The sequence below is a fragment of the Erpetoichthys calabaricus genome, chromosome 15 (genome assembly GCF_900747795.2).
Source record: "Erpetoichthys calabaricus chromosome 15, fErpCal1.3, whole genome shotgun sequence".
In the NCBI taxonomy this organism is placed as follows: Eukaryota; Metazoa; Chordata; class Cladistia; order Polypteriformes; family Polypteridae; genus Erpetoichthys; species Erpetoichthys calabaricus.
In genome coordinates, this window is record NC_041408.2 from 32,851,414 (window position 1) to 32,869,172 (window position 17,759).

At 37.8% G+C, this 17,759-nt stretch overlaps 1 protein-coding gene across 3 annotated transcripts in view; it reads left to right on the forward strand.

Annotated features, from left to right (window-relative positions):
* Positions 1 to 8,774: 8,774 nt before the first annotated feature.
* cep68 (centrosomal protein 68) overlaps positions 8,775 to 17,759 on the forward strand; it is a 63,993-nt gene continuing 55,008 nt past the window's right edge. For all 3 annotated transcript variants that reach the window (XM_028820110.2, XM_028820112.2, XM_028820111.2), the window contains exon 1: positions 8,775 to 9,013. The gene's annotated coding sequence lies outside the window, so the exon portion shown is untranslated. The remainder of the gene's footprint in view (positions 9,014 to 17,759) is intronic.

Consider the following 17,759-nt stretch of genomic DNA (forward strand, 5'->3'; position numbering starts at 1 on the left):
AAATTATGATCACGTAGTACTGATGGGGGATTTTAATGTACACATTGATGTGGAAACTGACACTTTTAGCAAATGTTTTTACTTATTTGTTAAATTCAGTAGGATTTTGTCAGAATGTCAAAGGTCCAACTCATAATCATAACCACACATTAGATTTAATTATAACTTACAAAGTTGAAATTCAAAATTTAATTATTACTCCATTAAATGAAGTTATTTCTGATCACTACTTAATTACATTTGATTTAGTCCTGCCCTTGCGAACACACTCCCAGATTAAAACAAAGACAGTGCGGCATCTAGATTGTAATTCTGCTTCAAAATTTATAGATACTTTGAGTAAGTCGAGTGTAATTGTGGAAAACCATTTAGATCAGTTAACATCAAATGTAAACACAGAAAACAATTTAGATGAGCTAACATCACATTATAATGTAACCTTGAGAGATGCTCTGGACACAGTGGCTCCCCTTAAAACAAAAGTGATCAAAGCACATAGAAACTCTCCCTGGTTTAATGAAAACACTCGAGCTCTTAAATTAGAGTGTCGAAAACTGGAACGCAGATGGAGAACAACAAAGCTACAGGTCTTTCAAATTGCATGGACAGAGAGTGTTAATAAATATAAAAAAGCCCTCTTTAAAGCTCGGTCAGAATATTATTCTACATTAATAGATAGCAATAATAAAAATCCTCGGGCACTGTTTAGAACAGTGGCTAAATTAACAAATGGAAATTCAGATCAACAGTGCAAAATACCAACAGACATTAGCAGTACAGACTTTATTAACTTCTTCAATGAGAAAATTAAAAATATAAGATCCCAAATCTCTGCATCACAGTACAAACCAAATACTTGTTTAGCAGACCCTGTCTCACGTTGCACTCAGCACTTTAGTAATTTTAATCCTGTAACTGAGCAGGAAGTCTTAAGTTTAATTTCTAAAATGAAGCCCACTACTTGTTCCCTAGATCCAGTGCCAACAAAACTAGTAAAAAGTGCAATGGATGTTCTTGCAGCGCCTATCCTAAACATTATCAATAGTTCATTATTGCATGGCACAGTACCTGATACACTAAAAGTGTCAGTCATTAAACCATTACTTAAAAAGTCAGACCTTGACCCACATATACTAAATAATTATAGGCCTATTTCAAATTTACCGTTTCTCTCTAAAATACTAGAAAAAGTAGTCGCCAGTCAGCTTCAGACACACCTTATGCATTACAATTAATTTGAGAAATTCCAGTCTGGTTTTCGCACTGGTCATAGTACAGAAACGGCACTAACACGGGTTTGTAAATGACATTCTGATATCCTCTGATGCAGGAAACTCATCTGTAATTATGTTGTTGGACTTAAGTGCAGCATTTGACACCATTGACCATTCTATTTTACTGCACAGGCTAGAAAATGATGTTGGGCTTACAGGCACCGTGCTCGCTTGGTTTAGTTCTTACTTATCAAATCGATTCAATATGTACAGAAATGTGCTGACAGTACTCCATCATTATACACAGAAGTTCAATATGGTGTCCCGCAGGCTCAGTACTGGGACCTTTACTGTTTTCACTGTACATGCTTCCACTGGGATCTATCATTAGGAAACATAATGTTAATTTTCACTCGTATGCAGATGACACCCAGTTATACCTTTCATTTAAATCAAATGAAGTTTCTCCAATGTGGTCTTTAATTAGTTGTGTTAGTGAATTAAAGGAGTGGATGAATAAGAACTACTTGTCTTTAAATACAGATAAAACAGAGATGTTAATTGTTGGAGGGAATGATGCTGATCACAATAATATTTTGTCATCATTTAACTCAATGGGAATCCCAGTCAATTTTACTGAATCAGCCCGCAATCTAGGAGTTATCTTTGACTCTAGCATATTACAAAGTTGTCCAAAACATGTTTCTTCCATCTTAAAAATGTTAGGAAATTAAGGCGCTTTTTAAATAAACAGGATTCTGAGAAACTAATTCATGCATTTATCTCTAGTAGGATTGACTACTGCAATGCGGTGTTCACTGGATGTTCAAACTGTTCTTTATACAGCCTCCAGTTAATCCAAAATGCGGCTGCGAGAATTATTACAAGAACAAGAAAATACGAACACATAACTCCAGTTCTTAAATCCTTACACTGGCTCCCGGTTAAGTTCAGGGCAGATTTCAAAATCCTTCTTTTAACATATAAATCATTAAATGGTCGAGGTCCGGCTTACTTGTCTGAACTTATCATGACTTACAAACCAGAGCGCACATTAAGATCTCAAGATGCCGGTCTGCTTATGATTCCAAGGATTAATAAAATAACAGTGGGGGGTCGAGCTTTTAGTTACAGGGCCCCTAAACTGTGGAATGGTCTGCCTGCTACTATAAGAGATGCCCCTTCGATCTCAGCTTTTAAATCCCGGCTGAAGACTCACTACTTCAGTTTAGCATATCCTGACTAGAGCTGCTGATTAACTGTACAGACTGCATCTCTGTTGTTAGTCATTAGCACTTAAACATAAGTAACATGACAGTTATAATTGGATACTAACCCTCACTTATTCTGTTTTTCTTCTCGGTACTCAAATGTGGCACTTGGTGCCACGGCCCACCTGCCAAGTTGTTTTGCCTGCCTAAGGAAAAGTCATCCCAGATGGAGGATCGCAGGAATCGTGGGAGAGAGGGGTCCTTTCATCGGATTGGCTGGCCCAGCACTGTTTCAGCTGTGGAATGGCCAAATGGGGGAGGCAGCTTGAAGGATGAGGTCTCCAGGACTCTATACAAATACAAATCTTATTATGGGATATATCATCTACTGTTAAATTCTGCTCTGTACTTCTAAAATTTATATATATATATATATTTTTATTTCTTACTATATTGAGAAATTGTTCTGTGTACTGTACTGTATTGTATTGACCCCCTTCTTTTGACACCCACTGCACGCCCAATCTACCTGGAAAGGGGTCTCTCTCTGAACTGCCTTTCCCAAGGTTTCTTCCATTTTTCCCTACTAGGTTTTTTTGGGAGTTTTTCCTTGTCTTCTTTGAGAGTCAAGGCTGGGGGGCTGTCAAGAGGCAGGGCCTGTTAAAGCCCATTGCGGCACTTCCTGTGTGATTTTGGGCTATACAAAAATAAACTGTATTGTATTGTATTGTATCCTTCTTTCTACAGTAATTCGTGCTTTGTAAGACCGGACGGTGTTAACGGCTGTAGATATTCTTCGTGATATTGTAAGTTGTTATTTTCATCTTCTGCATCACCACCAACTGTTTCAGCATAATCTATCGATACACATTTAACCAATTTGCCGTGTAAACATTCAACATTTTTGGAGCATTTAACTAAATTGATATGTAACCGATCAACATTTTTGCCATTAATTCGTTTGACTTCCTTGTTTCTCGGTGCTAGGATTGTGTGTGTACTCATTTTTTATGTTGATAACCCTTCATGATGAAATTCTTCAATAAGATTTGGACATAATACGTCTTCTTTAATTGGGAACTTAAGGTGAGGAAAACGTTAAAATGTGTAAGAGCTGAGAGTGCAGGAAGTGTATCTGACAAAAGCATTCACATGAATGAGAGCTAAGAGGGCTGTGGTCTTGTTTGAAAATGTTTGAGAGGAGGGCGTGACTTGAAAAAATCTCTCTTCCAAAAAGTCTTGTTGTGTCAAAGGATTTTTTTATATAATAGAGAGATATATATATACTGTATACAGTATGTGCACATATATATTGTGACCAGTAGGGGGTGCCACCAAGCTCCAAACACTTCAACACACCAACACCAATATAAGTTCAATTTCAAATAATGGTTTATTTTAACCAACCTTTGTACATAGACTTCACAAATATAATTCCTCTTTCTCCATTTCTCCACCTTTCTTCCTTTTCTCACTCTCCAGATTATTGTTGTCTACTGCCTGGATGAGACTAAGTGGCTCCTTTAATGCCAGACCTGGGAGCACTTCCAGTGTTACGAGGCAACCGGCAGGAGGTACTTCCAGGTCAGGCAATAGTTCCCTGAAGTAGGGACGATTTGTCCCTGCAGCTCCCCCTGGCGGCACCGATGGAGTATCACAGGGCTGCACTACTGGACTACAACTCCCAGCGAAACCTGTAGTATTCCATGTCAGCACTGTAGTCCAGGAAAACTTTAGCGTTGTCACTGTCAGTGCAGCACTCAGAGTATTTAACCCACTGTATCTGAGTGTGGAATCACAGCTGTACAGCAGCTGATCAGATTATCGGGATACAGTATCAGGCACACACTGCCTCTGCCATGTGTGCCGTCTATTTGAATTGTTCCCTTACGGCAAACGCTTCAGCACCTTTCCTGTAGCGACCTCGTGGTTCAGAAGCAGTTTCATCCCAAGAGCTCTAAACGCACTCAATCAGTCCATCAAGTGCTCCTTGTAGAACTGTTTGTACTTATAAGTACAATCACCTCACTGTAAACTTGCACTACAGTTGTAATATTGCACAACCTTAGCCACTTTATAAAGCACGTATTTACATATGATGACAACTGGCTTCAAAGTCAATTTAAATTTCCAAGTGCTATCTTCTTGGAGCTCTTGATATCATTTTTAAGATGAAATGCAGTAAAGCATGTTTATTACATTATACAGATAAGTTTTAAACTTCATTAAAATAATGTATATTGTTAATAATTAAACATGTGAGGACACAGTGGACAGCGGTAGCGACGAGCTGGCGCCCCGTTCAGGGATTGTTCCTGCCTCGCGCTGTATGCTTGCTGGGATTGGCGCGACCCTGGATGGATAGATGGATGGAATAATTAAACATGTACTACGAAGATGTTACAATGTTCCATGAAAGTTTTGAAGAATTGGCGTTCTAAGCTTACAGATGGCTTGGCATCTATTACAGAGCTGATTGTGTGGCGATTGGTTACTTGGAGAAAGAAAAGGAAGGACAGGAATTGGGGGTTAGTATGTTTGAGAGAGACAGTATTGCTGCAATAAATTATTTAATCAAAGGTCGCGCACAGCTCAGCAAGCATCTTGCAGGAGGCAGGAACAATCTCTGGACAGGGCGCCAGCTCATCGCTAATACTGCGCCACCGTGTCCCCATGTTTAATACATGCTTTAATTCCTATCCTGAAAATGATATCAAGTAAACATCTTAGTATGAGAGAAGAGAAAGCCTGTTTAAGAATCAAGTAGTGATTCACACACATAGAGTACATAGAAGAACATATACAATACGAAAAGCATTTAACGTTCCACTTTAGTTACGATGGGATTTGAGAAACTAGTAAATTAAACGATTTTAAGATGAATTTTAAGACGTTCTACTTTAATGACAAAATAAACTACGTGATTAAAGTGGAAATTTCAAGATTAAAGTTGACGTACGGACATTTTTTTCTGCTGTGTCCCTATTTTGTTTTTTCTTTTCTCTGTACCCTAATACGATTCCATATGACACTCAGACAGTGGGCTATGACTCGCCTTTTCAATGCGACTTTGATATCTGACCAGTTCTTATTTATTTCGGGCACTTTGCAACTTTCTGAACTTGAACTTTCAATTTTTACCACCACTCTGTCACTCGATCAACTTCCTTTTCTTGATTATATCACTGATTAAACCAACAAATAGTACTTTTTCCCTTGCCTCTACCTGGTATTTGCTGAAATTCTTCTTTTTCCCATGCTTTTGCCATTGTCTTTTCACAGAATGCAAAACATAAGGGGCTATTTATATTGATTTGCATATTCAAAGAGGTGTAATTCTGGGAGAAGTCTGGGTGGGGTGGCAGGCGCATGCACAAGCGTTACATTTCATGGTGGCCAGGATTTATGTAGTGGAAGAACGTGAAACTTGGCGTTCGCACAGATTTATGCATCTGGATTTTTTTGTGCGTATGCACCTTTCTGCTTTTGTCCGTACGCCATGTTTTATTGTGAATTCTACGCACGGTGTTATGCATGAGGCCCCAGAAGAGGTGGGTCTTGTTTCAGACATCATGGACAAGTTCACATGCCCTGTATAGTGAATTCAGGAAGTGTTTAGACCCCCTCATTACCTGCACACTTTATTGTGTTGTATATTTCATTTTAAATGGATACATTTACCATTTTTCCCCATCAACCACACTCAGTAACCCATAATGTCTAAGTGAAAACATATTTTAAGAATGGTTTGCAAAAATTATTACAAATTAAAAACTGAAATCTCTCATTTATATTAGTATTCACACCCTTTGCTGTGGCACTCCAAATTGTGGAGTCTGTTTGTTTTAATTATCCTTGAGATGTTTCTAGAACCCGTGGGAATACACGTTACAAAGTACACTGATTGAACATTGTTTAGAAAGGCACGTGCCTGTGTATATAAGGTCCCATAGTTCACACTGCATATCAGGATAATAACCAAGCCATGAAATCCAAGGAACTCTCTGTAGACCACTGCCATCAAAATTGTGGTGAGGCATAGATCACAACAAGGGTATAAAACCATTTTGAAAGCTTTGAATGTTTCTGGGAGCACAGTGGCCTTCATCAAACGTGAGTTAGCAAATCTGGAGTTCTATAAATAAAATGAGATATGAGGTATGGGGTCAAATTTGGGGGCTATTTTAGAAGTTACTTTAACCAATACAAAAACACTCAAACATTTTGAGTTTACTATTCACAGGGAACATCTGCTGATGTGAAGCGTGCCTTTCAAAAAATGATCTCAAAAGATCCACAATACAGAGTTATTGATTTTAATAAAGATGGAAAGAGTAATAAAGTAAAAGACCTTAGGTCTTAATAAGCCCACAGTTAGATAAAGTATGTATAAATTGAGATGACTCAGTATTGTGGCTACTCACCCTAGAAGTGGGCACCAGCAAAGGTGACTTGGAAGGAACAATATAGAATGTTCAATTAGGTAAAGAAGAACCCTAGAGTGATATCTAAAGACTTGATGAAATGATTGGAACGGGTTAACATCCATCTCTGTTCAAGAGTCTACCATATGCAAAACTGTAATCAAGCATGCTGCCAATGGAAGAACACCAAGGAGGAACCTGCTGTTCCTCCATACAAATCATAGCTACACACCTAAGGTCTGCCAAGGACCACCTTGACACTCCATAATGCTATTTGGAAAATGTTTCATGGACTGACGAAACTAAGGCTTAATTGTGCAATAAATATTATGCACGTCTGATCTGTAGTTACCAGAAGCGCTTATTAGAGTTTATTGGTGTCAAAGGAGGTGTGACCAGTTATTAAATTCAAGGGTTCTCTTACCTTTTCCACAGAATATTTGATGATGTGTTTAACAATGACAAAATATTATATTTGTGTCTTTGTTATTAGGTTATTCATATTGTGTCTGTCTATACTTGTGACATGGCTGAAGATCAGATCACATTGTACCACCAATTAATGCAGAAAACCATGCAATTCCAAAGGGTTCACATACTTTTTTATGTCACTGTATATCAGCCATAGCTCACAACAAGGGTACAGAACCATTTCTAAAGCTTTGAATGTTTCCAGGAGCACAGTGGCCTCAAAACTGTGTAACAGGTCAAGAAGTACCTTGGTAAAGAAGATGATAAATAACTCAATGGTCACTCTAACAGAGCCTCAGAACTCCTCTGCTTAGATAAGAGAACTTGTCGGAAGGACAACCATCTTAGCAGCACCCCATCAATCAGCCCCCTTGGACTCTGACAGCATGAGGAAAAAGATACTTTGGTCTGATGTGACAAAAAACGAATTCTTCAGGCAGAACTCCAAACATTATATCTGGTGAAGGCCAGGCACTGCTCATCATCTGCTTAATATCATTGGTGAAGCATGGCGGTGGCAGCATCATGTTATGGGGACAGGTCAGAATTGAAGAAAGGATAAAAGTAGCCAAATATATAAAGGTCCTGGAAGAAAACCTGCTCCAGAGTATAGGAGACTTCAGACTGGGGTGAACCGTTCAGCATGACAATGACCTGAAACCTACAACAAAGACAAACCTATAGAATGTGTGTGGCGACACCTGAAGATGGCAGCTTACAGACATCTCCCATGCAGTCTAATGGAGCATGAGAGGATCTGCCAGGCCAAATCCTGGTGGGCACAGCTCAGAGAGACCCAAGAAAATGTGAAGCTGTGACTGCTGACAACGGGGCTTCTACAAATTGCTGAATTAATGGTCTGAATACATTTATGAAACAAGATATTTCAGTTGTTAATTTGGAAACCTTTCTGAGAATATGTTTTCACTGTTATAATGGGTTATGGAGTGTAGCTTGAGGGGCTAATATGGCATATTTATCCAATTAAAATGAAATCTACAGTATACGTTTAACAACTTTCTGGATGCACTGTACATAGTACGATGTTATATACAGTTACCATATTTCACGACCCAAAAAAAAAAATAAAAAAAGAATGCGAAAGGGTGTCCCCCTTGGACTTTTTCTATACACAGTTCTTGTAAGGTTCACTCCCAACTGTTTGATCTTTAACACAGCACGCAACTTCTGTTAGTTCATTCCCATCCAATGCTGTTTCTTTCACCCCATTAGAAGCATGCTACACATACATGACGGCCAGCCATACGCACTACCCACCACGGCTATGGGGAGCCGAATACCCGCTCACGTCCTGCGCGCGCACCTATCCCGCCCTCCTAAACTCTGACGCAATGAAATGGGCCAGGCACGCTGGCATTAAGGACCTTCGCCATAAACTTTGTTCCCACTTACTTTACCATATACTGTATATATATCGACATCAATAGATTGACATCAACAACCATATTTCCATATGCTGCGACCCGGCGATGGGATGTGTTAGTCCCTCTCGGATTGGCCAGTAGCGTTTTCCTTGCCCCGCCTCTTTAGAGCCGACCAACTTCCTCCGGAGTGAGTTGGGCGGTGTTCAGCCGTGGTGAGGGTTTTGTGTTGTTAAGCGTCGATTGTTCCGTAGAAGAACGCCGTGAGGTGCAGCTTGTCATAGATCTGGAGCAGCTACACAGGAATCCAGGTAACAACCTGAAGTGAGCACGGCTACATAAGTCGCACACGATCAAAAGGAGCGTGAATGCATCTTTGCGTAGCGCGATAGATGTGCATTGCGTGAATTAGTCTTATATGGCTGTTTGGGCCTTTTTTTTGCATTTTCACTTGCAATTTAAATTTTCACTAGGGTGCTTTCACATACTGTATCACATACAGTCTATACATTGTTGATATGAGTTACAGATAAAATGAAGATATTAAAGGCATTTTTTTTGCATGGAATCAGATATACATTTATTACTATTCTGTGATCTTCGTGGAAGTTTTGGAAGTCACCATACAACTCGTCTGATCGTTTATCATTCTTTTAATTTTGCTACGCACAGTAAAAACTTTTTATGTCTTATTTTGCATACCTGTACATTTATTCCTGCAGCGTCCATTTCCTGTCCAGGGTTGTTTTAGGGAATTGAGTTTATCTTGCAGCATTAGTTGCATGGCAGAAAGCAGCTCGACTGGACGGGGTACAGTCTGTGGCAGGGCACGCCAGTTAGGATGAGACTGTGTCAATTCCATGATCTGAGTAACTGGAACGTGCTATTTTGCATGCGAAGTATTACGCCATTGCACACCATTGATAACATAACTTACAGTTTTCACTGACGATCAGAAGTAATAATAGTGTGACTGTCAGGTGCGCTCCGTAGGTTACCGTTGCTCCGTACGACAATGAAGCACACACTGAAAAAGTGCTTCAGGCAATCTGCAGCCGTCGTGCTTGTGTTTAGGGAAGGGCTGTGGGGAATCAATTTAACATTACACAGTTTTGCTTCTTTTGTGTTGATTGTCAATTTATGCATTCCTTGTTCCTTATTTTTTATGACTGATAGTTGTTTGTTTCACTGCTATTCTCGAAATCTCATTGGAGAAGCAGTGACTGCGCCTGTTGAAAAACTGGGTTGTGATCAACCAAAATGCATTGGCACCTGAGCTGAACTAAAACCTTTTTACATATAGCATGTGTTTCTGCAATACACGAGCCTATTTAGGAAGGCGCAGTATTGACATAAACCAATTAAAAGCGACCAGCTTCTTTAATCTGAATCCAATTTGTTGACGGGCGGATGACCCGAGTACTTTAAACCCACGCTTCCTTGAATCATTTGGTTGTTCAGTTTTATGTCAAGATATTTGTTTCATGAAGATTTGGATGAATAGTGTAATTAGTTTTCAGAGAGATGTATGTTATCTTTATGATTATTTTCTCCACATTTCATTCCCATTTTAATTATTCCAGTTAATAAATCAATCTTTATTTTATACTATACCTTCCACAGTATGCTAGAATACAATACAAAAAATAAGGTAAAATACAAGACTGCATAATTATAGCATTTGGCATAATAGTAAGATGATAGTAATGAAATGTAAAATGTATGTAAAAGCAAACAGAAACAAAGATCTGATAAAAGCACAGTAAAACAGAAGTACTGTACCTAATAGTTACTTAGATAATTTAACTAAACACAAGAGTGGCCAAAACACAAGAATAAAAGAGATGAGTTGCCAGATGCAATTTGAAAGTTAACCCTGACACTGTCCCATTGAACAGTCCTGGGGAGAAATTTCAGAAAAGACAGAAACCATAAAGGTAAATGAGCATTCCTTGTGCACAGAGTAGTGTATTGAGGCTTTAGAGTAGTGAGAAAGAAAATATAGTATCTATGGTCTCTGGTAGGCGCGTCCAGGAAAGGTTTAGAGGCAAAAGTCTGTTGAGTTAGTGAGTAGCAGAGTTTTGTTTGAACAGGACAGTTGGTGGCCCATTTAAATATTGCATTTGATTTGAATCAGAACTCCTTTGGTAGCATTTTGAAATTGTATTCTCATAATGCTATGAGTAGGAACACCATTAAGAAAAAAAAGTGCAGTAATTCTATCTATTCTAATTCTATTCTATCTAAAGTGTTTGTGCATTGGCATGGTTGAGGTGGGATCATGTGCTGAGCTTACTTTGTAGATGACAAGAAGAACTTTCTTGATTGTAGCTGAGCTGAGACATTCAGAATAGAAAGTCCTGTCAAGTCAAGATAGAGAAATTGGTAAGAAATGAAATGAGGTGAAGAAGCCACTAGAATCAAATATATTGGAAATAGTAATTTAGTTCTAAATCTGGGGTTTGAAGCAGAACTTTAACGAAATAGGCCAGAGTGGTGGCTCTGATGCTAAGAATCTGCCCCGGCAATCAGAAGGTTGCCGGTTCGAATCCCGTAAACAACAGAAGTGACTCTGCTCCATTGGGCCCTTGAGCAAGTCCCTTAACCTGCAATTGCTTCATCCTGGGTATGACGTTAATGTGCATGCTCCAGCTTGCAGGGAAAACTTGGGGTTGGTGCAGGTTCCATTGCAGGTTCTCTGTTCCATTGTGGTGCTGAGCTGTCACCTGTTCCAAGGCTGCACTCGGGTTCCAATCTGGATGGGTCGCCGTGTGGTCGAACACATGCTGCCAACCTCTTCCTCATTAACAATCTTTTGTTAAATAGTATTTATGTCTGAGACGGCTCACTGAGGATCCAACCTCACAAGATTTCCAAACACCCATAGTGGCATAACACTCCTGGAATTGTTGAAATGTAACTTTGTCATTTCTTGGAACACTTGGGGTTTTGCCATCAGGTAGGCTGCATTTTCCAGGACACAAAACCATAATAGTGGGTAATATTCTATGGGTATTCATAGGATTTACTGTTAGTGTCTGTGTTATTATTTTTCATAGATAGATAGATAGATAGATAGATAGAAAGCAATATTTCTGACTTATAGGCCAAACAAAATGTGAAAGCCGGCCAACAGTACATACCCATTTTTGTCAATTTTGCCAGGATCCTGTTATCTTGTTCTGAGTTTTCAGTAGACTGTATGTTACTCCGTTTTTGGAATTCCAAAAGTGATATGGTTGCAATTTAGGGAATACTGGAGGAATTTGCCTAGTCATGTTCAGTCTATGTATTGATTTATACACAGTGAAGAAAGTTGGCCCAGCAACTACAGTACATTAATGTTTCTTTGTTTCTGTTTCCCAAGTGCTGCCACTATTGATTATATTGGTAATCAAGTGACCTACTGATTATTATGATGACTGAGTGTAAATAATAAAAAAAGGTATACAGTACAAATCTGAGCAACTGAATAATAGCAAGCTTAACTTATTTTTCAAGGTAACCAAATAAATTTATTGTTTATTGGAAAAATATACACTAGGAAGCATTAAAATGCTTCATAAAAAATGCACGTATTTGTTTAGCATTTCAAACCATTCAAAAAAGCTCCCTAAACATTAAATATTCAAATGAAGGTAGTGCATTTTTTAAAAATCTGTTGGTTCTCTCCAGCCATCAGTATGAACTAAATTAGAACAAAAAAATAGAAACAGATGTAGAATTCCTAATAATGTGTATAAAACCATTATTTGTATTTTACAATTTTCAAACAGGCTTTATTGGAAAAAAATAGAAGTTTCAAGGTATTTATAAGGCTTTCTGAAGGAAGTGCTTGTAATTCCCCGCTTTTTCTGTAATGCAGATTTTTTGACTTGGTCAGCTTTTAGGGCAGTTCACGGTTCTTTTGCTCAGTGTTTGTGTGCTGTGTTCCCTTCCACAGAGAGCAAGTACTCAGAGGTACTTTGAAGGTAACAGAAATGCAGAGTAAAGATTTGGCCAGTGTGTCAAGTATGTTGTGACAGGCATTCCTTATTCATTTTGTATACGTTCTTCTGAGCCTGTTTTGCTGTTCTTTATATGCAATTAATTGTGTTTTTTGGATGCAGAATTAATTTCCAACATGATTTTCTTTCTATAATGAGGGTTTGAAATGTTTGTGTTTTTTTTTTGTGTGCTTTTTTGCCGCCTTCTTGATTTGCTTACACACACCTGCATTTTATGAGTTCCCTTGCTAGGGCGCACTACCGGTTGCTATGGGTATGGCCTCAGAGGTCGTGATGCCTAAAATCACAGACACAATGAATTGAAAGGTTGTCAGTAAGGACCATTCCTTATCTGAGTTTGCAGATACTTAAATGAAAAACAACCTTGTGCACTCATTAATTTTGCTATTTAGATTTCCTGGTTCTTTTTCTTCTTTTTGATTTTTGCTTAATGATTTAGCTTAGTTGAAAGATAGGTCTGTTTTTCTAGTTTTGAACCTCTGCTTCTCTAATGTGCCCTCTCTGGGTCATTTCTTTAAACACTAGCAGCCTTCTCTGTGAGGCATAACAAAGTGTTGGCAATCAACATACAGCCACCACAACAGACAATTGTTTTTCTTGGTAGCCTGCTTTCTCAGTCAAATGTCTGTAATGAAAATAATAATTTTATGACATGGTGATATTTTACAAGCAACTCCAGAATTCCCCAAACCCCAACATTCTGATTGTTGACATATGCCAATGCCTGTTGTGAGCAAGAGTGCAATTTATAAGAAATATAATAGACATTTTAGTTGTTTAGCTGTTTTCAAAGGTGAAAAGACTTGAACAATATGAAGTTAATGATAAAATGAATGACATAGTTGGTTACAAAGGAGTAATGCTTTAGAGCTTTTTCAGTTTTCTCTCTTTTTTAATACTGGCTTGTTCATTCATATTTTAGCTTAGTTCAAATTTAGGCGGGAATGTGTTTGGTAGGTGTTTGCAAAGGGTTATCTAGCAAATTTATGTAAATTTGTCAGATTGTAGAGTAAAACATGTTTGCAGCTAACAGGAAATATCTACAGCCAGTGTATATCTACACGCAAAGTAACAGCTGGCAGAATTTTCGTAGACAGAGCCATTTGTTTTATCATTTAGACAGCATAATACAACTACGCACAGTCAGTGGTTACCCATAATTTACCTCATCATGTCAGGTGAGTCTTGCGTAAAAGGTTACTGCCATGTATCAGAAGAAAACTGCATTGTATTTTAGTTTCAGTGCTTCTAGATCATTGACACTTCGTCGCTTTATGCTGGGTCCCTCATCTGTGTTTTCTTTTTTTTCTGCCATACATGAATTGGTGAATTTGTAATCATTTTTTTAAGTCAAGTTAGTTGAGAAGCTCAACTGCCTATAATAGCCCTGTGTTGCTTGATGTTTATGGTCACTTTCTAAATACACAATGTCAATGGTTTTTTTTTTTTTTTTTTTTAATAAAGTTGCAAGGGCTTTTTGGAAGCAATGTAGTAGGAAACACTCTCGATGTATTCCATCATGGTGCATCTGTTGACATTGTGGGAATGTAGTGGGCCTGCAATGTTACAAATAGGCAGCTCTAAGCCTTTCAAATGATACACTTTTTAATTCCCAATTGTGGAAACGATGAGCTTCACTCTCTGTTCAGATGAGGAAATGACCAAATGTTTTATTCAAAATAATAAAAAGAATCATAGGGAGGATTTGTACTCTACGAACAGGTGAATCCCATTCTTTGAACATCGCAGTATGCTTTTTATGACATTTGATTCTGCCGTGTATTAAGTCTTTTACTGTGCTGAGTGCAACATCACAAATATTCTAACCACACAAATTCTTACTATTATACGTATGTTTATTATTACCTACAGAAGAAACCAGAGACCTTTAAGGAAATAGATATGGATGGTGTATTCCAGCTTCAGATTCCGGGCAGATCAGCCCAGAATGGAAACTGTGGCCTGTAGTAAGGGGTCAAGTTACACAAAGCCAGTGAGGCTAAAGTTGTATGAGCAGCACTGCTTTCATGAGTGGTGTTATGTGATGAAGTGAATGTGAGAAAATCATTTTTGTGTACCATGGAAAGCATTGACTACTCTGTTGTAATTTTCTCTAAATAAATATCATTTGATTGCACAAAGATTCACAAAGGATGCAGCTTTCCTTCAGTAGGTTCCACAAGGCACATGTGTAAGAACAGAGTTTATCATGTGTCTGCAAGGCAGTGACTACACTTTTCTGTACACCTACCAATGTAAACCACCTAGAATTAGAACATTTAACGTTTTATTATGTCAAGAGGGGTTAAAATTCTGTCACAAAACATTGTCATATACACTTATCACACTCCCAAGTCAAGGAGAGTTTCACATGGGTATAAAGCCAGGACTTGCCACTAAATGCAATGCCTTTTAAGTGCAGAGTGCACTTTATTAATGTGTAATTATTATTTTTGAAACCTGGCACCTACTTGGTTTAACTAAATAGGCACCATATCTAATAGCAACACTAAGGCTATATATTTTAATTGCACATTTCTTGTGTTAATTTCTGTTTATGACCTAGTCAAACTGAAGTGGACAAGATGCTTAATATATTTGGCACTGATTTTAAAAAGTTATAATATGGTGGAGTTAGTATTATTACAGTACATCCCTGAATACCTATATAAGAGTGAAAGTAATTTAAAATGAATTACCCATGCTCTTTTTGTATTCCTTAAAATAAAATTTGTATCTGTTCAGAGTACAACAATAACTGATAACTAATGTTGATCACCAGAGCATTTATAATTTTATAGAATTTTAGATCATGTAAATTCTTCATCGGTCACTCTATTTTGGTAAACAGCAGACATAAATATTGGATTGCAACCATTACTTAACTGTAATATGTGCAGTTGGAATGCATGGAGTTTTGGAAATTTGTATGCATAGACTGAATAATAGACATAAAATGACATGTACTATTGTGTTTACATATTGCACAATTACAAAGTTACTTTAGAACACAAAAGGTCACTTGAAGAGTTTTCTTTCCTGTGCGGGTCCATGCCTAGACATGCATATCATTGTTCAGAGTTGTGTAATTACATACGTTGCCTTTAACTTGAAAACATCAGCATTAGGAAATTGCATTCTTAAGAGTAATCAGACAGCTACGCCCCGTTGAATGATGTGTTCACAGTTCAAGCTATTAACTGACCTAATGTCTTCCTAAAAGTAAGAAAAAAAAGACATGTTTCAGGTATACTATGTGCATAAATGTCTTTCTGGTGCGTGTACTGTATATGAGCATGTGTTAATGTGTTCCTGAATGTACAAATGTCAGTACCTTTATTATTTATTAATGAAAATTATTATTCTGGAGTGTCAGTTTTGTTTGTTTAACATTTCATCTTAAAGCATTTTTGCATGAAAGCTGTGTATGTGTTTTCAAAGAAAGCAGGATTCATTTTATAACTTGGAGGCTTGTTTGCTTTACCAAAAGAGTCCTTCAGGCTTGCTTAACTGCACTGCTTTACTGTAAGCATAATACTCTCTTAAAATTCTTAGGAGGTAGAGTGTTTCATTCACTTTTTAGGTGTGATACTGTAACATCACCAAATTTTCCAGAATTTGTCCTGCTAAGACTGGATTAAATTTGCTGTGTTGTTTATTGGTAGAAGCACCCTAATTCCCTCCTCCAACATATCCATCAATCCATTTTCTAAATCAACTTGATCCAATTCAGAAACTGGAGCCATTACTGCCAGTATTTGATGTAAGGCAGGAAACTAATCAGAATGCTGTGCTGGTAATGTCAGTTTAACACACACATTCACACTTACACATAATAGGTTAATTTAAGCTAACCTAAGGGATGTATAAGAAAAACACATGGAGTAATTCTGCAGTGTCACAGGGAGATAGTACAAAGTGCACAGAGAAAGCCTGGAGGCCAGGATATGAACATAGATTTCTGAAGCTGTAAAGCTGTGGTACTAGCCACTTTGCTGTTCTTCAACATATCCACGTTAAATGAACGCCAGGACTCCTACTTCTTGACTAAAACATGGATAAAGTGGTTAAATGAAATCTCTCTGTTATAATAAAAAAAATCTTGGGAAGAGAGATGAGACGTGACTTTCTCAGAGAGACACTTTCATCTCCCGCAAGACGAGACTTTGTGCCATGAGATTTAACCATGCCCGGGGCCAGAAATAAAAGAAGCACCCTAATCTCCTCTTCCAACATATCCATCAATCCATTTTCTAAATCAACTAAATCAAAAAGTAGATGACAAATTAGGACATTGTAAAGAATTCAAAAATGTTGGTGTGATACACATGCAGAGCAAGTTACAGATAATGGAAGTATGAAAATTTCGAAAGTCTCAAAAAAAAATGATAGTAAGATCGCATTAGTGCAAACAAACGGAAATTATTACTCGGTGAAATAACGGAACAGTGAAAAGACTTCAAATATATTGTTCAAATTTAAACTTTAAGTCGGAGACTTGTAGATCATCTAATTCATATTGCCGTCAGAGAAAAGTAGTGTTTCTTCCCAGTGAAGAGGCCTATTCACTAGAATTAAAAGTTTTGTTGTTTGGTGAAAGTGAAATCCACATATGTGAAGTTGCTGGGGGGTTGGCAAGCAAAGTGAGCAGGGGCAAAGCCCTCTAGTACTATAAATAGTAAAGTTTATAGTAGTAAATCTGTATTTTAAATGCCGCACTTCACATGTGCTTTAGAAAGTGCACTGTGTATGTTTGTGTATATTGTAATGAACTCTCTACTAAATCAAAAGCAATAATGGTATTTTTACAAACTGTCTTTTTTTAGTAAATGTAAATTTCCATGTTGTTTGCTCTCTTTCATTCTTCCATTAGTAAAATATGAGATATGCACACGTATATGCTGAGGTGAGCAGCGCATCACAGCTGCGTGAATGTGCTGTTATCAAACATATCACCTACATCCAGCCACATTCAGTGAAAGGTTCATTACCTTTGGGTAGCTGCATTTCAGAACTGTTCAGTCGTGTATAGCTGTCTGTGATTGGTCAC